Consider the following 20847-nt stretch of genomic DNA (forward strand, 5'->3'; position numbering starts at 1 on the left):
CACTTCTCATTTCCCGTGCATTTATGTATACTGTTTCCTCTATCTGAAATCCCATTTCTTCTGTCTCAAGATGTCCAAATTCTGCTTGCTACATTTATTACTAAGTGTAGTAGGTTTGGGAGGTCATTATTAATTGGATTTTCCCGTTATTTTTTACCTGTTAATCGGGTTTTCCCATTATTTTTAATTTTGTTGTATAAGAAATTTGTGATTTTTTTAGTGTTTCTTTTTAACTTAATAAACTATCTTATGCCTCATGGTTTTTACTTGATTGTAAGTAGTTTTTCTAATCATATAATTTACATATAAGAGAAAGAAGCCCATCTTTTCTGAACTCTCTTACAAGTATGTGGGTTTCTCCCTACTACAATTTCCACTTTCTATCTTATAAGATAATTGTGACCATAGATGTACTCTAGATACTCTTAAAGTGAAGGTTCCTGTCTGATTAATATTATAATCTCCATAAGTCTGTGCTTGCATATATATGATGTTGAATAAACATTAATGGATTGAATAAGTGAATGAACAAACAGCAAACATACATGCTCCAGTCATTCTAAGGTTCCTAGCTCTGACCTAGACAATCTTTGAGTTAATGTCAAGGCTCCCCAAGGATAAGAGTTTCTAAAAAAAACTTAATATCACCAGAGAGACATATGACAAGATAAGATGGCTAGAGCACATCTGTATTCTGTGTGCCAAAATATTTAATTGTGATGGTGACTATATTTCTGCCATGAACCAGAAAACAATCAAACAGTTGAAACAAAATATACAGTGTAATTAGAATAATCACGCCTTTAGACAATAACTTGCCCAATATTCTGCTAAAAGTGTAGGATACAGTACTTGGGAGTTCTCCTAAACTTGTGTCATTTGTCATGTTAATAAAGTGTATCATTCCACGGCCTTGACAAATCTTATTTATTTTAAATTTGGATGAGACAATATTCTTAGTTCCTTATCTTTAATGTTCTGTCCTTTCTTTTCTTCTAGGAAGGTAACTGAATGGTAAGTGTTATGCTTGCTCTCCTGTTGCCAATGGTGCGCCCATCTTTAATATAATAAATCAGATATTTAGTATCTCTTGTCTGTAATCTAACGTGTTACCAAATTTCATAATATGTACAAAACAAAATAAGACAAATGTTGAATTCTAAAGCATTATTGTCTGATATTTTATTATGCCTCACAATTCAGAGTCACCAGAACATAGTTATAATCATGAGCAGTATCAATGGAGCACAAACAAGATATCTTTACGTCTTGGTACTCAAAATTATACAGAACACTGGCATTTTCAATGAATATTAAGGTTCACATATTACCTTTTTCTGAGTCAGAGCAGTAGTTTCAATTTAAAATATCCCTTAACAGTGGCTTTTGTCAGTAGAGTGAGAGTATGGTTTTACCAAAGTCTTTAACCCTTGATTAATTGCTTTGATCTCTCTTTGGTTTTCTTTTTTCCTAAAAACTACCCTGGGCATTTTCATTTTTAGGATTATACTGTCCTTTTTTAGGTGCCAAATACTTAAAGCAACTTTAAAAAGGTGTATGAAGATATTTGTCAATGTGTTTTGGAAATTATCTTCCATGTTTCTTTGTCCATTCAGAAAGAGAGGAAAAGCATCTAAAAGCAGTGAAGTCCTTCTGAAAAAACAAGTTAAGCATTCCTGATAATACCAGGTTCAGTTTCCTGGGCACGTGGCCTGTGTAGTAACATAAGGACCCATCCTTAGAAAGGCCCCTGCCTTGGTTTAATACTCTTCTATGACCATCTTAAAATTCTTAATAATTTTATCTTGTGTTTTATAATTGAAGTCTGGTGGTACATGGAACATGGACATGAGCCAAGGGGAGATGTACAACACGTGTATCTGCCACACATTCCTTGCAGCCCCATTCACACATAGGTCTCATGATACCCCACGAGCCCAGAATTCAAGGATCTCACAATGTGTCTGGATTCAGCAAGATCAAAGTGAGAGTGTATGGTAAATGTGTTATGTCTACGCCTGAGTAAGAAAGGGTGTTGACAGCCCAGATAGGTTATGTTTTCCATATGAACCTGAATTTGCTTTGAATGCAGTAAGACGATGGTGTTCTAAGTAACCATGAATGACCAAGAACTATGTTATAGCACCTCTTACTTGCGTTACTTCAATATAGTAGCCAATCACTTATGCTGAAATGATGATATAAAAGGAAAGAAAAAGATAGGGTAACCCATAGTTCTTTTTCCTTTCAGATTTTCCTATTCATCAATAAGCAAAGGTTGTGGGTAGGATGTGCACACATTAAGAAGTGAAATACAAACAGCTGAGTTAATTTTGTGTAGCATTTCCACTGTTCTGATATGAGTGAAATATATACACATATATAATCTATGCAATATTAACTATGTAATTTCAGTGATTCTGTACACATGTTAAATGATCCTATATTTACATTTAGAATTGACACTGCAGATGTAAAGACAAATGGTAAAATTTATGCTAATAATTTAAATTTTTAAGTCAGAACGATATTAAATAGCAAATTTAGAAAACCACTATGATAAATCGAAGGAGGGACTGTGGAAGAAAGCAAAAAAGTATTTTACTTTAGCATGTTTAACAACACTTTCCTCCCTTGCTTTTTGAACAAGAGGCACTAAATTTGCATTTTGCACTGGTCCATGGGTATGATTGTTATATTATGGGATGTGTGTGTGTGTGTGTGTGTGTGTGTGTTGTGTGTGCACGCATGTACACGCGTATTTGTGTGTAGATCACATTGTTCTCACAGAAAAATAAAATGGTTACACTTTTAGGGTTTTCATTACAAAGGGCAGAGTCGTTCCTCAGGCACTGCAAATTGGCTCTCTGTTCCTGGGTATGCTGGGCAAGGGGAGGAATGGGAAAGAGCTATGACAAGCAATCACAAATGAGTCCCACTCCTTAAATGAACAAGTAGAAAAATCTTCTTTTTTTGTCCAGTAACTAGTGTTCTACCTAGCACACTGATCTTTGAAACGGTCGTCCTTTAATAGTATTCAGATAATTGGAAAACTGAAACAACTTTTTAAAAGTGAGTCATTTATCCTTTCATTGCTGACAGGATAGTCCTCAAATGTATTCACCACCTCTTTATTACTGAAAAAATGTTGAATATCAAAAAGGAGACAAAAATTTGCTAGAGGATTCTGGTTTTACCATTTTATTGTAGATTTGTAAGAAAAACTAGAAAGCTATAATTATCCTTCCAAAGTAAGATAAACTTTTTTTTTTTTTTTTGGTCTTTTTTGAAAAGCCTAATTTTCTCCCAGGAAATGTCAATTTTGTTACCTTCTAAGTTGTGGGAACTAGTTGTAACTTAGTGGTTATTCTCATAAGCAGTCATAAATGAAACAACTGTTTTAGAAAAGGCATAGTCATGAATTTTACTGTATTCACTGGGTATTTTAAAAGACGAAGAGCTAACTCCAATAAGAATAGACTGAATTATTTATAGAAGTTGTATCGATTACTTCTGGAATCAGAATTTTCTCTTCTGCTCCAGCACTCCAATTCTTTCACTATATTCAATCTAGTTTAAAGGTTTTTGCACAACTTCCTGTGTGTCACATATATTTAATATTTTATTTCATAATAAAAAAGTAGACATTTTAAAGATAAAGTTGACATCTAGCTTTTTGGTGTTTGAATAAAATCTTTATTGAACATTAGGGAGTGGGAAAAATCAAACATATATCTCTTATGTCTTTAGTCTGAAGATGACTTCAGAAAAGAAAAATGATATTTTGCACATTGTGGGCCACTATTTGCTATGGTAAAGTTTACAAAAATTAATAGAGAGAATCAAAAGCCATTTAATGAGAGATAGATGAGAAACATACTAAATTATCAGTTCATGCTATTAACAAAAGTGATGTTATAATATTTTTAGTAAGATATGCCCAAAGTTCATCTAGGAGAATCTCATAGGTAATTAGCAATATAGAGCCAAATATTAGAAGGCCATTGGACATAATGGCCTTTTTGAGCCTTCTAATTCTTTTATTTTATAACTCCATTACCTTCTTCCCTCAAAGGATAATTAACAACACCTGGGAATCTGATTTATTGGCATTGTTCTTGGTGGGCACTAGAGAAGATGCAGTCACACAGCAATCAAAAACAATGTGGCCAGATGTTCTGCATCAATTAACTACCAACACACTTAAACAGATATCCCTGACTAATGTGGTGGCAGTAAAAGCATCTCTACAAATGAAAATCAGACGTGCACATACCCTGACATCTGTGATGTTCATTTCATGAACTGAACTTTTATGACAAGTATTTACTGCGTTTTTCACATGCTGCATACTGCTCCCTTGTTATAAGGGAGTAGACCATATTACCAGAAAGGCAGAAAACACAGAGGAAGGAAAGCAGACAAAACCTTGTGATATAAACAAAACACACATGATGAAAGTGGTGTTAAAAAGGGAAATACATTTGTATTTTGGAATTAAAGCAAATAATTTATAATTATGTCTGTTTTGAAAACATGCAAAAATGATTAAATTAGCAACTCAAACTCCAATGAGACAAGCCTCTTCTCTCTCCCTTTCCTTCCTGCTCCCAGCTCCAGCTGTTAGATAGAGCTGGAATGGAAGGTCTGCTGCTTTTCCTTTGAAGACCAACAGAGTCACGTCCTAATCCTCGGGAGGTGCTACATACTCACAGTGCTTGTTATGTTGCCTTTCTAAGCACTTTCTTTTATGAGCTCTTTCTATAAAAGGCATATTAAATTAATATATACTTATTTCACTAGCATTGATATGTTACCAAATTTTTTAAGATTAGAGAGGTCACTTAAGAAAAGAAAACTATGTCATAAAAATATTTGCCATATTTTCCTTACTTTTAAAAATATTTAATAAAGTAATACATGTACATAGTTTTAAAAGAAATCAAATAGCACCTGTGATTCCAATCATTTAAAATGTCTTTTAACTTATAGCATTTATTTTTTTCAATATTTTTTCAATATTTTTATACTGCTACTTGTTTATTTTTAGGCACTCTCTAATGACTTTCTTTTATGCTAATGTATCCTGTTAATATCATCCTATTTTCTTGGTTATCATGCCTACTTTCTCCTGTCTTCTGGGTATAATAGAATCATCACTTTTAGTTAATAATCAATGTTTACATCATTATGACTATTGTTCAGTATAAATCTAAGTAGTCTTTAATTATAATTCCTTTCTCATAAACCTGTTCCTCATTTTTTAAATTCGCATTGTTTTCTTTAACTCGAGCCTTATTTTTTTCTAAAGTTCCATCAGATATAGTATATTCCTATCAGAAGTATGTTTTTCACTTCAAAAGCCCTTTCATATTTGATGGGTTCATCTTCTTTTTCCTGGAGACTATCCTTCCTCTTCCTGTTCCAGCAGGGACTTATCACCATCTAGGTCAGCTGCGTCCTCAGACTTCATTTCATTGCTTGCCAGAAAAAAATGACTTACTGATTAAGTGATTTTGGTATTAATGTCAGATCTGACAATGCCTGAAATAAGAAACCAGTGAAACGAGACCGTGAGGACTGTAAGCCTCAGAAAGCAGGCCGAAGTAACTGCTTATAAAAGGCCAGATGACGTTTAACTGCTCAGTCACCACCAAGCGCAGAACCTCACATTCTCCTCATGGCAAAATCATAATCAGTGCTTGCTTGTACCAAGTCCAGCTCTGTTTAGTGAAACAAGTTCCCTAAATCAATTGAACTAACTCTGTGTCTTTCTAAATGGATAATTTCGCCCTCGCGTGGCTGTCTTGACCTCATGTAAGATTAATTCTGCAGCCTGAATTGGAATTTCAGGATGAGTGCCCTGACTGACATACAGTCCTGCCATTTACATAAGTTCTCTTCCTTGTCTTTTTTGATGATCTCTCCACTGCACCTCTTATGGTGATTTGTATACAGAACGTGAGGCTATACAAAACAACATGCCCTTCAATAAGCATTGTTGTTCCTACCGCACTTCTCATTTGCTTTTCATCCTGGCAATGTGACAGGGTACCTGTCTTTTTATTAAGGTATTGATCCCAGTGGCATAGGGAAGAGCACTGAAAAGTTTAATGACATTCTACTTTCTTTGCTTGATATCTATTCCGTAAAAAAAAAAAGAGAGAGAGATAAAGTAGGTGCAGGATTATTTCTCCCCTCAGGAATAGAGCATACTAACTTTTCAGGGACCTATTTTTCTGGGAAATAGTAAGAAAATAAAAGGAAAAAATATCAGGTTTATTTTTTCTAAAATAATTCAAATTAATAAATATTTAATTAAAAATCCAGAAAATACAAAACTAGTTAATTATGAAAGTTAATGAATTATTTAATAAATTCTTGAATTTAAATATAAATTTCATTACATTTGAAACATTTCATAGAGGTTAGTTGTTTTCACTTCTCAAGAATTTCCAAGTATGTGTACTGATTCCCACAGCAACAGTAATCATATTAATGATAGAAGCTGCATTTTAGAAAGAAGGGCTTTCTAACTTTTTATTTTGAAAAACTTCAATATGAAAAATTGAGAAAACAGACTAAAGAATATCAGTATACCTTCTGCTAAGATAATACTTACTAGAATTTTAAGATTTTTTGAAGCTCTTTATCAGCTCAGTTATTGTTCACACTAATTTTTTTAACATAATCCATTTAGCGTCCTCAATTTTCAGCTGAGGTATCTGAGGCAGAAAGAAGTTACTCTCTTTGTTCTTAGTCCTAGAGCTGGTAAACGATTGGTCTGAGATTCAAATCTAGAGATTGCCTAAGAGCTCATGTTTATTGAGACATCATGACAGAAATAATTTCTGTATTAAATGAATTATGCAGAGATAAATTCTTTATAAATTATTTTACTTCAAAAGTATATTTAATGTAGAATGTAGTGTTTTAATGTTGTTCAGGGAGTGAAATCTTTGAATGCAATAATGTCTAGAAAACTTTTTTAAAAGCTGTGGGTCTACAGCCATGCCACTCTGAATAAGCCCAATCCCATCTGATCTTGGAAGCTAAGCAGTGTTGGGCCTGGTTAGTACTTGGGTGGGAGACCACCTAGAAAAAGAACAGGGGCTGTAGGTGTAAAAAATTAAAAAAAATAAGGAATTGTAAACTGACGAGGTCCTTGCAATCTGTGAGGTCAACCAAGGGTTGCCTCACCTTAAATAATTAATTACTTAATTAATTAATTAAATCAAGTAAGCAAGCAAACTTTGGGCAAATATGCTTCAGGGCAGAACCAAAGGTCTTCAGCAGTATAGCTGGAGGAGATGAGGAAGCTAAGCAAGATATGCAAAGATTTTAGATTCATTCCTGCATCTGGAAAAGATGCAAAGAAAAGAGAAAATTTCTCTTTTTCTGTGGTGATTGAACACTTTTCAGCAAGCTTTCCATGCCATATTCCTTAGTTTTTTTGCAAAACAATGGACTTAATATATCACTGATTTCTTAAGCTATGGAATCATGACTCTTGTTCCTTGATTGAAAGAAAAGGAGACTAAGATTCCTGACCCAATTCTGATTTCAGTCTCTCTCATTTGTGGCTTTCAATTCCAGGACAACCAAGTATATTCCAGCAGTGTCCTAACATAGTAGAAAAATCTCTGGTTCAGATTTACATAGGTCCTAGTCTTCGCTTTATCTTGAGCAAATCCTGTTTAAATTTTGGGGCATTAGTGTCCTATCTTATACTTAGTGACCTTTAAGAGCAATTTCTATTATAATTTTCTATTAGAAGCAGATACTAACTGGAGCATTTTGAAGTTTTAGGCCAAACCTAGTATTCTTATATGTAACATAAAGTTGCTGAAACAATATCATGTTGCCTTTCGCCCGTTCCAGACACTTTCATATCCTTTAATAGATCTCATTTTAACATCTTCATGGTCCTGAGAAAGTAGTATGCCCATTAGACTGATAAGAATACTGAGGCACTGTGAACACCAGGTATTAAAGAACCAGTTGGTAACAAAGACAAGACTAAAACCAAGTCTCTGACTCCCAGCCCTTTCTATTCCAAAAGGCAGAGTTATTTCTACAGCTTCATTTAACTCTATTTTTCCTGAGAAATTATATATATTTTTTTCCAGTGTTGCTGTTGATAGTAGGCAAAATATAGGATAACTAAAGAGATGTAATTTGAGAATCATCCAGCAGGGCCACAAAAGAAACACTCCTTACTTTTTGTTATAGGGCCTAAAATGCTTTCAGTCTAAAAGAAAATGACACACAGAGGTGGTGTATCTGAAGCCAAAAAAGTGGGAGGCAGGCATAATTGGACATGTTTAAACACCCTCTGGAAAAGTGTTTCAGAATAGTGTCTTAGTGTGGGGAGGAAAGATGACAAGCTGAGTGAATTCTCAGTAGTAGAAAGAAAATATGATGATACTAGAGGTAAAAATCCAAAAATAGATTTCGTTTACTTCACCATTTTGCCTGGAGCCAGTTTTTATTTGTTCCTGTAACACTTGTCTTTCTCAATCTTGACACTTTATGAAGGTTCTAAGTGAATATGAGAAACATGAAAGTGATGGCTTTCAAGGTTACAGACAATAAGGGTGTCTTCCTCTATAGTCCTTCAATCTCATTCTTTCTTTGGAGTACCATTCTCCAAGTATGTCCCACTCACTAACAGAGCTTCAAAAAGAAGTGGAAAAAACTAGGATCTGTACGCATAAAAATTTGGAAAATTCTGGCTAACACATTTAACCCTTAGAGATTATTAATACACAGTTGCACATTACATGTTCTGAGAAGTTCAGGTTTGTTTAACTTGCTGTTCCCCAAATTTATTTGCTCATACAGTGTCTTTTTCATATTAACATTCTGTGAAATGCTTTGGAAAAATAATACCTTGGTGTACTATCTACACAGCAAGAATGGAATACTTTAAATTTTTTGTCTATGTTTTGCTGACAATAAATTGCTCAAATTGTGCTTGAGTCTTTTGTAAATTTTTGAGTTTATACAGAATTCTGTTTCTGTTTCAATTAATTCTTTTATTATCTAAGGACTCATAGTTGTATATTTTTTACTAATTCTCCAATTATGTACAAATGGTCAGTTTTCTTTTACTTTAAATATTATCAACTTCAGGATTAAAAAAATTAATTGAATTTACTTTTGTGCTATAATATTCTAGTATTATACAGAAAATACATTTCAGTCCTCAGCAAAGTTTCTTCTTTCTCATGTTCTAAATGATTTAAGAGAAATCATTAAGTAGATATACAGTTAGTAGAAAAGACTGGTAACAATAAAACACTATCATTTTTTGAGCATTTACTTTGTGGTAGACTGTTTTAAGAGCTTTACATGTAACTACTCATTTAATTCTTGTAACCAATTCTATGAAGAAGGTATTGTAACTATCATTCTCATTTTATCGGTGAGGAAACTGAGGCACAGCTAAGTTAAGTATCTTGTCCATGGTTCAAAGTAAAGAAGCAGGAGCACTGAAATGAAAACCAGAATTAACTCTTAATCATTAGACTAGTACATTGCTTAGGAGGTCACCTAGATCTTTGTTTGAATCAGTCTCCACTTTAACTAGCTATGCTACCTTGAGGAAATTATCCTCTTTATGCCTCAATTTACTCTCCAAAATGAATGTAATAATGCCATTTATCACAGGATATACTGAGAATTAAACAAAATTTTGTATGCAAAGCTCATGGAACAGTGCATGGCATATGATAGACAGGCAATTACGGGCAGTTATTATTATTTATTATTCTAGTGGTTATTTCCTCTCCTAATAGGATAAATTTTATTGTGTGAAAATGACGGTTTAATTATGGTTTTCAGCAGGTTTGCTATGAACAACATGCATGAATATTAGGCTTCTGATTTGAAAAAAAAATTGTCTTGTTTTGGTCTCACCACTAAAAAGGTTCATAACTTTTGACAGAGACTACAACTACAATCCTCAACCAACGTAAGCAAAAGAACGCTGCACTAAAATGTATGGGACGGAAGTGGGGACCATACTGCAGAAGTTTCCAAAAGTGATCACTAAGCTTTAATACAAACCGTGAGCCAGATATACACTCATTCCTCTGGGATTTCATGATATTTTTTACACGACTTTCTTATAATTTTTTAGACATTATACTGTAAAGATCCTATGGCAATATCTTTAACTGGTGACTGTATTCCTAGCACCAAGTATAGCACTTAGCCAGAGAAGGGGCTCAACAAACATTTGGTGCCTGTATGCACACTATGTTGAAAATAAGCCTGAAGGCTTTGGAGACTCATGTCTTCAGTTTGGAGACTAAATCTGCCCCTCTCTAGCTATGTAACCTATATTAGTTATTTAATCTAAACCTCAGTTTCTCTGTAAAAACAAAAATAATTAAAAGACCTTCTCTGTAGAATTTGTGAGTATTTACAAAAGTTATACACATAAAATGGTTAGTATTATGTCATACACATAGTGAGTGCTCCACATATTTCCCTTCCCACCATTATAATAAATGTTAATGAGTACAAAAAGCAACTCTATTTTTTCACTCTGTGCTTCAGGATACTATCCTGTGAAATATTTGGATTCAAAATATTCAGTTTACTGAACAGCTTTGCTTTTTTTTTTCTATTATCTTTTTTAATACAGTGTTCATAAGACACAAGCCACAGTAGACAGTAAGGGCCAAAAAGACATATCCCATCCCCACCAATTCTATCATCAACTAAAAAGTAGAATAGACACAACAAACATTTAATATTTATGAATGTTAGACTTAGAATAAGAACATTGATCTTGTAATAATAAGAAAAACTTGTAATAAGAACCTGCATTTGACTTTCAGCCATTTGACTCTGGTCACGTTTTTAATCTAAATGCACATTAGAGTCCCCATTGGTAAAATAGGAAAAATAATACTGAAATGAATTGGTTTGCATAAAAGTATTTTATAAGCCATATACTACAAGTTTTTTTTCACTCCTCCTCCACTCTTTCAGAGGCTTAAAGAAGGCTCTGGTAATGTTTTCCCACCATACCTGGGTTTTATTGATTTTGATGAGGCCCTATGTGGAAACCTTTCTTGGCAGAAATTCCTAAATACTTGTCCACTTAATTTAATTTTTAAAAATCTTTTAAATTTATGTTTATTTTATTTTTCTATGGTGACATTGGTTAATGAAATGCAGTAAATTTCAGGTGTACAATTTAACAGTAAGGCGTATATATATTGCATTTTATGAACAACTTTTCTTGCATGATGCTTGTCAATATAAAGACTGTTCGACATAATATTTTATGTAAAGTGCAAGTGTTTATAAATTGATGAGACTGACAGTACGTGATATTAAATTTTAAGCACATGCATAAGTATAACTTATGAGGGCCTTTACTTATGCTATTCCATTTAGCATATGTAATATCCCTGAGTTTGGTAACTACTTGTATTTTCTAGATATTTCCCCAGTATTTTTTTCGATATTTTTGATAAAGGAGAATGAAGTCTGTATCTGTGCAGAATTGTAGGTAAAGGAACTTATCACATGAAACAAAAGACATTGCTAATAGCATTCTCTTTTGAAATACTAATTCTAAAAATATGATTACAAATACATATATAAAATTAATTAATATTTTATAATATTTAGAACAGTGCCTGATATAATGTGTGTAATATTTATTATTATTAAGCTTGTTAAAGCAAAATTTCCTGATAAAAAGTATAGATGGTTAATGCTGTTTTCTTAAAGATTAGAATTTACCATATTTCTTTTTTAAAAAAGAGCATAAACAAAACTAAATAATGGTAGGTTTTGTCTTACAGGAAACAAGGGAAAACGAATGTAAAATGATGTAATAATTTAATGGACCTGGTTCTGCCAAGTGGTAAATTAAATGATCCCATTAGCCTCTGAAAACATTATATTGGCATTCAGCTTTCCTTTCACATCACAAAATTTAGACTTTTTAAATAGATAAGGAAGTCACTTTCAGGTAAAACCACGAATTGTTACAAAGTGGCCCCTATGTCCTTGATTGCTTGCATTCTCTATTTTGTCAGTATTCTTTCTTCATTGTAAATTTAAAACTTGGTTATAAAAAGAAAAGATATGCGTTTACCTTTTAAGATGCCTCAGGGAAAAAGAATGACAAATGAATAAGACACAGTCTTAAGCTGTTAGTGTTCATTTTTAGAATATTTTATATTTCCGTGCCTTCACACAGGCAGAACTTAATTCAAGATAATTTTACATTTTTCCTTGTGCACAGTATATGAGAATCATAATACTGCCACTCTATATAGGCTATTCGAATACTAGAAATCTTGGAATTTTAACCACAGGGATTCTAACTCTAAAAATATTTGGTCCATAAATTTATATTTTTTAAAGTCCATACTTTTTTTTATATAAGACTGATGATATTAACAGAGATTTGGGGTTAATAAATGTCACACAAGACTATTTTTTGCCTTCTCCACAACACTCAAAAGGTGTTAAACAAAGAAGCATCAGTGCTTGAATTACCAAAAGCATCTCCTTTCATCTACTTCTGTATTCTCCTTTCTTTAGGCTTCCCAATGCTAACGGCAGAAAGGAGAGTTTGATGGTGCTCCATTTGCCAGAAATTAAACCCAAAAGCCAAACCAGCATATTCACAGCACCTGTTTGTGAACCCGCATTTTTGTCTTTTCCTACCCCATCCCCTATGTGGTGGTGAAGAGCTAAGCAGGAGATCAGGGAGGTAGGTGCATCTCTTTCATAAATCTCTACTTTAGTCAAGCAGAGTGTGGCTCTTCTCACACACTGAAAGTTGACTGCCTCATGCACAGACTTAGTCAATGAATGTGAGACATTACACATGAGGAAGGAACATTGTATTTAAAACTGATCTTACAATGAAGTCAGCTCTCCATCTACCGTCACCCAACTCTCAAATGACCGTGACATATAACCATGACCTCTCCTGTCCTCCCCAAATCAAACACACACACACACACACACACACACACACACACACACACAGAGAGAGAGAGAGAGAGAGAGAGAGAGAGAGAGAGAGAGAGAAACACAGCATCCTTGATGCTGAACTCATGGTTAATGCTGTAGAATAAAACATTTAGTCTTTAGAGAACCTCTTTATTGATAAGTGAAATGAGGAGAGAAGCTATAATCAGTGAGAATAATGAAAGAGCTGTTCCCAGAGCTGAAGCTCAAGGCAGTCCAAATAAGCCCAGATAACCCCAAACAACTTCCACCACACTGCTTAGAGAGGTCACTTCATGCTATTAAATTATTTGAAATTTTACCAAGTTGAAATTTGTGTGCATTAACAAGCACTTTCTCATTAAATTGCCTGAAAAGTTTTGGTCATGTTAAGAAATTAATAAACATTCACCTAGTAGTGTGAATTATTTCACCGTAGATATTGTTTTTCTTCAAGAGTCACCTGAGAAAGAAGGCTCAGTTGAGGGAGCTAAATTTTGACTGAGTGGAAGAACAAAAGGCGGGGACTTGAGGTTATCAGGAGCTGAATACTCCCAGGGATCAGTGAGGCCTGGTGGGCGGTGAAGAGACCTGAGAGGAAAAGCATTTGTGCATTTGCTGGTAGAAACATTTCCTCATAGCCTGGAGTCATGTGAAATTACTGTTTTTAGATTTTAAGGAGATGACAAAAATAAATATTAGATATGATCGAATCACTTATAATTAATTAAATTTATATCAGTACTTTTTAAGACATGCAGATTTTAGAAATTTAGACTTGGTAGATCCACTTGATAGCTTAGCAAGACTATGGAGTTGTGTTCACCAAAAATTAAAAGAAAATAACTGGAAGTTTTTGATCTTCTTAAGCTTCTTAACATGTCTTAGCTATTACCTTATTACCTTTAATTAAAAAATCAAGTTTTTTAAGCATTATTTCCCTTACTAGATATAAATTCTAAGAAACTGAAATTAATTTTATAATTTTTCTTTGGCTTGTTGGGTTTCTTGGGGCAGGGGGCAGTGCTGAGGGAGTGAAGTGAACAAAAGTAATTTTTTTCCCCTTATTCTTACAGATCCAAGCATTAAAAATACAGCCAGCCATAGTATATGTCTAAATTATAAAACTGATGCTTTTTAATGAAGAATAATTTCTATAACTTCCCATAGAATATAATTGGATTTACTATTATTTTTTAATTAGACAATAATTTCTATGCATTACTCTGTATAAGAAATGTGGATTGTTAATAATGATGTACCACCTATGTCTGGGAAGAGATAACATTTGTGTCTTTTATGAAGCACCTGCCATCTGCCAAGCCCTGTGCTATGGCACTTAATACAGCGCTGCTATGGGACAAGTGTGTAGCAGAAAATCAAAGACAGCAAGGTGTTTGTGGAGGATAATACACAGCTGTAAGATTGTGCTGAATATTGTCTATTTACCTCAAGGGCAACTTGAAGAAGGAACTAAATGACAATGTTGTTTAATAGTTTCTTGAGTAAAATTGGTAATGAGCTGCAATGCATAGTTTTGATGATAAAGCTTATATTGATGATGGCAGGGTAAAAAAATAACAAGAGAAACTCATACTGTAGCTTAAATCATAGACTCTTAAAGTTCTTTACATAAACAATCTGTAAAATTTACTATCCCCTTACTGCAATGCAGCAATTGTTCTAAGGAAATAAAATAAGAAAACAGAAGAAAAAAAAAGCAACTCTTATGCAAGAGATGAAGAAAAATATTTAAAGATCCTTCATGATTAAGTAAGGTCATTAAATATATAATATTATTCTGAAATTGAAAACGTGTTCTACATAGAAAGGAGATAGCAACTCTTTGAGATCAGTTCTCCTGAAATTCATGTTTATATTAAAAAATTCATAAATGAAGCCTCTTGACCTGCAAACACACATATACACACTGTATACAATATAAAAATAATATTACAGTTTCACAGTACATGTAGTCCTTATGCTGTACATCTAACACTTATACAACACGTCTGAGCAGGCCACTCTCCAGGTTACTTCTCAGGGGAGATCTCAGTACCCACTTCATAGAGCTACTCCTGCTTCAAGGGCTGAATTGTTAATTTGCTGGATTAGATGGATCCTGAACCACATCATGCATGTCATGTCATCCTTCATTTGCTTTGCACTGGATCTCTGCCCCATATGCTTTGACAGAAAAAAGAAAAAAAAAAAAAAAGGAGAAAGAAACACTGCACATGTAGGTCCAGATACGCAGTTATGTAAACAGCAGTCCCTCCGTCCCTTCCCAGGACTGGCCCTTGCTTACAGGCACAAAGTTTGAAGTAGACGGCTGCACTATGTCAAGTCCCATGGTAACACCAGGCTGGGAAAACTAGATTGATGACTGTCTAAAGTTAACTTGTAGTCGATTTTATGATACTCTTCTGTGTGAAGAAGAAACTATTTGGGGGAATTTATATAAGTAGAATATAGAGACAGGAAAGCAAATAGGTTGTGACGGGTGAGCTTGGCATGGAAAAAGCCAAAAGCTAGTACCAAAAAGCAAATTGTTTAGGCAAGCAAAAATTATACTGTGGAAAGTTTCAATTAAATATTAATCATATGGTTTTACTTATTTTTTTTTCTCTAGGAGTAATGATGAACAATTGAAAATTTAATGCATAGTATCTTACAAATATATAATTCCGTTGCAGTTAGAATTAATCAGAGTAGGCAAGAGAAGGGCAAGATTCTAGGCATGGGATGACAAAGGTCTGGATTGGGTATTAGCAGTGGAAATACAAAGAATGTTGATCAAGAATTATTTGAACAGAAAAGATACATCTGGTAGTATGTGAGAAATAAACACTAAGGATTCTATATCAGGTACATTTTTTCCCCAGTGTTCGAAATTAAAAACAGTATCTATGCTAAAGTTCTATTAATGAGAATAAGGGCAACTATGATATTTAAAATGGCTCACCTACTCTTTATGAGCAAGTAATATGATCCTGTAAATGAATTAAAGCTACCAAGAGCAATGTGAAAAAGGGGAAGTCTTGTTTTATAAATAGTTCTCTTGGGAACAAGCTTATCAAATAAGTTAATATCCGTAGGAAAAGACATTTCTTTTGCCACTTCATATTGAACGGCAAGGTACATAATGGCATGAAGGAACTCAAATCTTTAAAAACTGTATGAGAGTTTAATGAACTATTTAGTCATCTAAAAATATTTTGGTAGCCTGTGCCAGCATTATTTTAAACCCAGAATTTAACAAGAAATATGAAAGCAATAATATTTAAAAGGTCAGAATAGTTTACAAATGAAGTAATATTATATTAAAGTATTTATAAACTCTGAAGAAGTAAAAATAGAGAATCACTGAGTCATGCAGTTGGAAAGGCCAAGGATGATAGATTATATTACAGGAGATTTTATTAGGACATCCTGTTTAACCTCTTCTTGTAATGAGATAATTTATTTCAAATCATTCCTGACAAATGATTCTGCATAATAAAAACCAGTCTCTTCCACTGGAAAACTCTAATGATTATGTCCATTTTATCTTTCACCCCAAATTGTTTCCTTCAATATCTATTTAATAGTCCACTCTAGTTTTGGGTCAAGCATAAAACAAGATCATTCTTCTTAATAAATGGTAGTCCTTAAAATATTCCAAACTTGTCTTTACTAAAGATTTTATTTGTCAGAGTAAACATTCTAGTCCAATTATCTATGGTACTATAATGGGAAATATTTTGCTACAATTCTTTCCATGAGAAAGGAAACCATAAATAAGGGAGAATATATATCTGTGCTCTACATGTTTCATATATATTATCTCATGCAATCTTCATCAAAACAAGATAAGGAACCTGGTTCTCACTGGTTATTTTTAAATAGATTTTTTAAGTTGCAATTTCATTAGCGATCTTTGAAATTTATTTGACTGTTTGATTTTTTCTTTGATTTTTTAATATATTCAAGCTTAATTTCCAAATTAGCAGTTAACATTTTATTGTATATATCTAGAAAAAAGTATAGGACAACTCTAAGCAGAAAACATTTGCTGACCACCAGCAATACTCTAGGGACAGTGAATATGTTGTTTCATTCAATCCTGCTAAAATTTTTATGAGGTAGATATCATGATCTCCATTTTATAGACAGAGTATTTGAGTTCACAGAGGTTAAGTAACTTTTCATAGGTTATCATAATAATATGATTATCATAGTAAAAAGTGGTGGTAGCTCTAGTATGCATACAGTTTGCCTATTTAAACACAGATGATAATGACATCTACCTCATATGGTTCTTAGAAGGATTAAAAGAGTTGCTGGTCCTCAGTGCCAGTGCTCGGCAGTTTTAAGAAAGTACCTGCTTAGCTGGTCATGGTGAAGTCTCTTCTTCCCAGTGAAATCTAGTTAGCTCAGACCATGATTAGAGACTGAGCTGTGTAATTCCTCAGCAACTTTTATCAGTAAGCATGTTTTCCTAACTGCACAGTATCTTTGGATTATGACATTGGAAGTCATGAGTATGCTCCAAATTTTTATTTTCTAATAGAAAACTGTCAGGCATAGGTAATTCTATAGGATTCTGGATTAATGATAGAATCCTGAAATATTCTTATTGACTCCAGCCTCGTCTCTACCCCAATGCCTCCTCCAACCAGTTCAAGCTTTACTCTGGTACCTCAGATGAAAGGGAAATATAAACATTCAAAAAAAAAAATCACTGCATAAAATCTCCCCATTGTGTAGGGAATACAATCTTTCTTAGCATAAAATAAAAGTACTGACCAATCTGGTGTTCACCCACTCTTTCTTCCTTTCTATTATCTTGCTATAGTAATGACAAATTGGGAATGTATCAAAATATTCCACATATGATCCAGTAATACCTCTCCTAGATATTTATCCAAGAGAAATAAAAACAACATTTATGAACGCAAAAGCCTGTACATGAATGTTTATAGTCTATTCATAATCTCCCAAAACTAGAAACAACCCAAGTGACCATCAACTAAAGTATAAATTAACAAGCAGGGTAAATGCACACAATGCAATACTATGCAGTCATAAAAAGAATGAACTACAGATACATGCAACAACATAGATGACTCTCAAATGCATTATAGTAAATGAAAAAAAAGACATTCAAAATCTATATACTGTATTATCCCATTTATATGACATTCTGGAAAAAGCAAAATTATAGAGGCAGTGGTTACCAGGACTGAGGTAGGGGTAAGGAATTGACTACAAAGGAGCCAAGAGAAATATATGGGGTGATGGAAATGTTCTATATTTTGATTGTAGTTGTAATTACATGACTATAAACATCTGTCTAAATTCATAGAACTGAACACTTAAAAGGAAAGGACTTTACTGTACATAAATTATACCTTAATAAAGCTGACATTAAAAAATTACGTATCTTCTTTCACGTTTGTCCAACTCTTCATTTACTTCTTGAAAATCCTTTTCCACATTTGGACAATTGTTACCCATCCTTTAAACCTAAGCCTTAAGTATCAATCTCTTTCAAGAAATTATCTAATCCCCATACTAGCTTATGGGCTCCTCCTCTGGGCTTTTCTAACCCTTGTGCATGTATCTGTCTCTTTTGATGCATAATAATATAGTACCAGTATTTGACACTGCACCATAAGCTCCTTAAGGGAAAAAGCAAAGTCATTGATCTTTATGTCCCCAGGGACACAATGTACTATAAGAACTCACAAACGTTTGCTTCACGAACAAAAATTATGTTTGGAACTTTGCAGGCTTCTAAAATAGTTATTGGAATTGTAGAATGTGCTTGATTTAACTCAAGTTCACTTGACTATTGTATAAATTTTGTTTGCATATTACAAATAGCATAATAAAATTACTACCACATACTTTAATTATAATGTAATCCTTTAAAACATTTGCACAAATATAATTACAGGGTTGTTCTAATCTTATTTTGTATATCTTTGCTGATAAAATATCTGTTCATTATGTGCTAAATACAGTAGAATAAAACATCTTAAAAGTTGTAAAAGTATATCTTTACAGTAGTTAGTGTTTTAATAGCTCTTTTGCTTTTATTATATTTTAAGAAACTTTTTAATCTCAATTTATGCAAGTGTGTGCATATAAAAATTATACTGCTCTCTGGACTAAAGTAACTAAGAACTCTCTTTGGTCAATGAGATATTTAGAGGATGATCCATGCAAATTAAACTGCTCTATTGAGTCTATTTTGTAATATTCCAAATTGCTTACTCTATCTTCTTTCCTGAGACACAGAAAAACATTTTATGGCCTGATTGTGATGCAGTGCTGACAGGAAAATAGTTATTATGAGATAATTATATCCCAACAGAATTTGAGTTACTTGGCCGCTCTTTGTACAGAATGTCACCTGAGGGGTGAGATTTCCATAACCACTTTTATTCTAGCATAGCTGTTATTCTGAATCATAGCCTGTTTTGTTTTCAGGCATTAGGCCACTGAAATGATGTTTATCAATCAAAAGAAAAATTGAAATAAAAGTAGAAATTCATGTTGGACTAAGATTATAAATTTAACATTTAAAATTTACATTGACTCAGGTAAAAAATAAAAAAATATATTTGCGACAAAACAGGCAAAATTTATTGAAATAATCTAAAGGGACAGATTCTGCAATGATTACACCATCATGATAGCCACAGACTCAAATCATATCATCGTCAGTACTTCCATCATAGAGTGGCGGATAGGGACCAAAACTATCATAGCTTTTAAAGAGAATGTTCAGGCACCATCACAGGAAATGATGTAACAGTTATATAATTTCATTTTCTAGACTATATAATCTCACCCTTATATAATAATCACTGACAAATTATAAAACCCATAACAAATAGTATGAAAATTGACTCATCATGAAAATTGCTGAAAGCTAAAGCTTTGGAATGAAAATGAACTTTAAAATAAAAATAAATACTGAAAGGAAATAGATTGAGCTACTTTGATAACTGAGTTTCGTTTCCTTTCCTTTCCTATTTCCTCTCTTCTTTCTTCCTTCCCTTCTTTCCTCCCTGCCTTCCTTCCATTTCAGTTACCAAAGACCCATGGATACAGCCACAAACAGAATTCACCTGAAATCAAATCCACTTTCAGCTAACAGTATTACAGTGAAATTCCATTTGTTTTAAAATAGATATAATAACAGACACTTTTTAAAAGAATATTTGAATAAAATAGCTATGCTGTACTGAACATTTATGATAATCCTGCTTTGGAATTACGTGGAAAAAAATTAAATAATACATATTTAATTTACATTTGACCACTAGCTAATTCTTTTGTAATGTTTATCTTGCTTTTGTCTTAAACAATTTTAGGAATGTTTTTCAGTCTCTAAAGAATTGTGAGGAAATAAAATTCTATTGAGGTAAACATTTAGAGAAATATTTATTTTTGCACATAAATAGTCAACATTTAATCAGTAGGTTAAGTATCCAATTTCAGGGTTCAAACGCAAGCTGGCACTACCAAAAAAAGGGAGCAATAAATAGTATGAGTGTATTTTCACGCAGCCATAAATTGCTGACTATTATCACTAAGCTGCTATGGACAAAACCTCAAAAAAGTTAAATTGGTCATAAACTTAAAAAATGAATGCATACAAAGTAGTCAATTTTTCATGACTTATTTGAGGATGAAGAATAACACACCCACCGCAATGTGATTTCTTTTCTTCATGTAGTGTGTTGTTCTACTCTCACTATATTTCATGGAAGGGACATGTAATAATGCAATAAAAATACAAAGATCTAATTCTTTTTGCTGGTGGAAATAAATCAGATCACACATGAAGCAAGCTAAGAAAGC

At 33.2% G+C, this 20847-nt stretch overlaps 1 protein-coding gene and 1 pseudogene across 4 annotated transcripts in view; one reads left to right on the forward strand and one right to left on the reverse strand.

Annotated features, from left to right (window-relative positions):
• MAGI2 (membrane associated guanylate kinase, WW and PDZ domain containing 2) overlaps positions 1-20847 on the reverse strand; it is a 1221159-nt gene that overhangs the window by 1025853 nt on the left and 174459 nt on the right. The gene's annotated exons all lie outside the window — the stretch shown is intronic.
• LOC118610970 lies at positions 7002-7122 on the forward strand (annotated as a pseudogene).

This window comes from Rousettus aegyptiacus, unplaced genomic scaffold (assembly GCF_014176215.1).
Source record: "Rousettus aegyptiacus isolate mRouAeg1 unplaced genomic scaffold, mRouAeg1.p scaffold_m13_p_13, whole genome shotgun sequence".
Taxonomy (NCBI): Eukaryota; Metazoa; Chordata; class Mammalia; order Chiroptera; family Pteropodidae; genus Rousettus; species Rousettus aegyptiacus.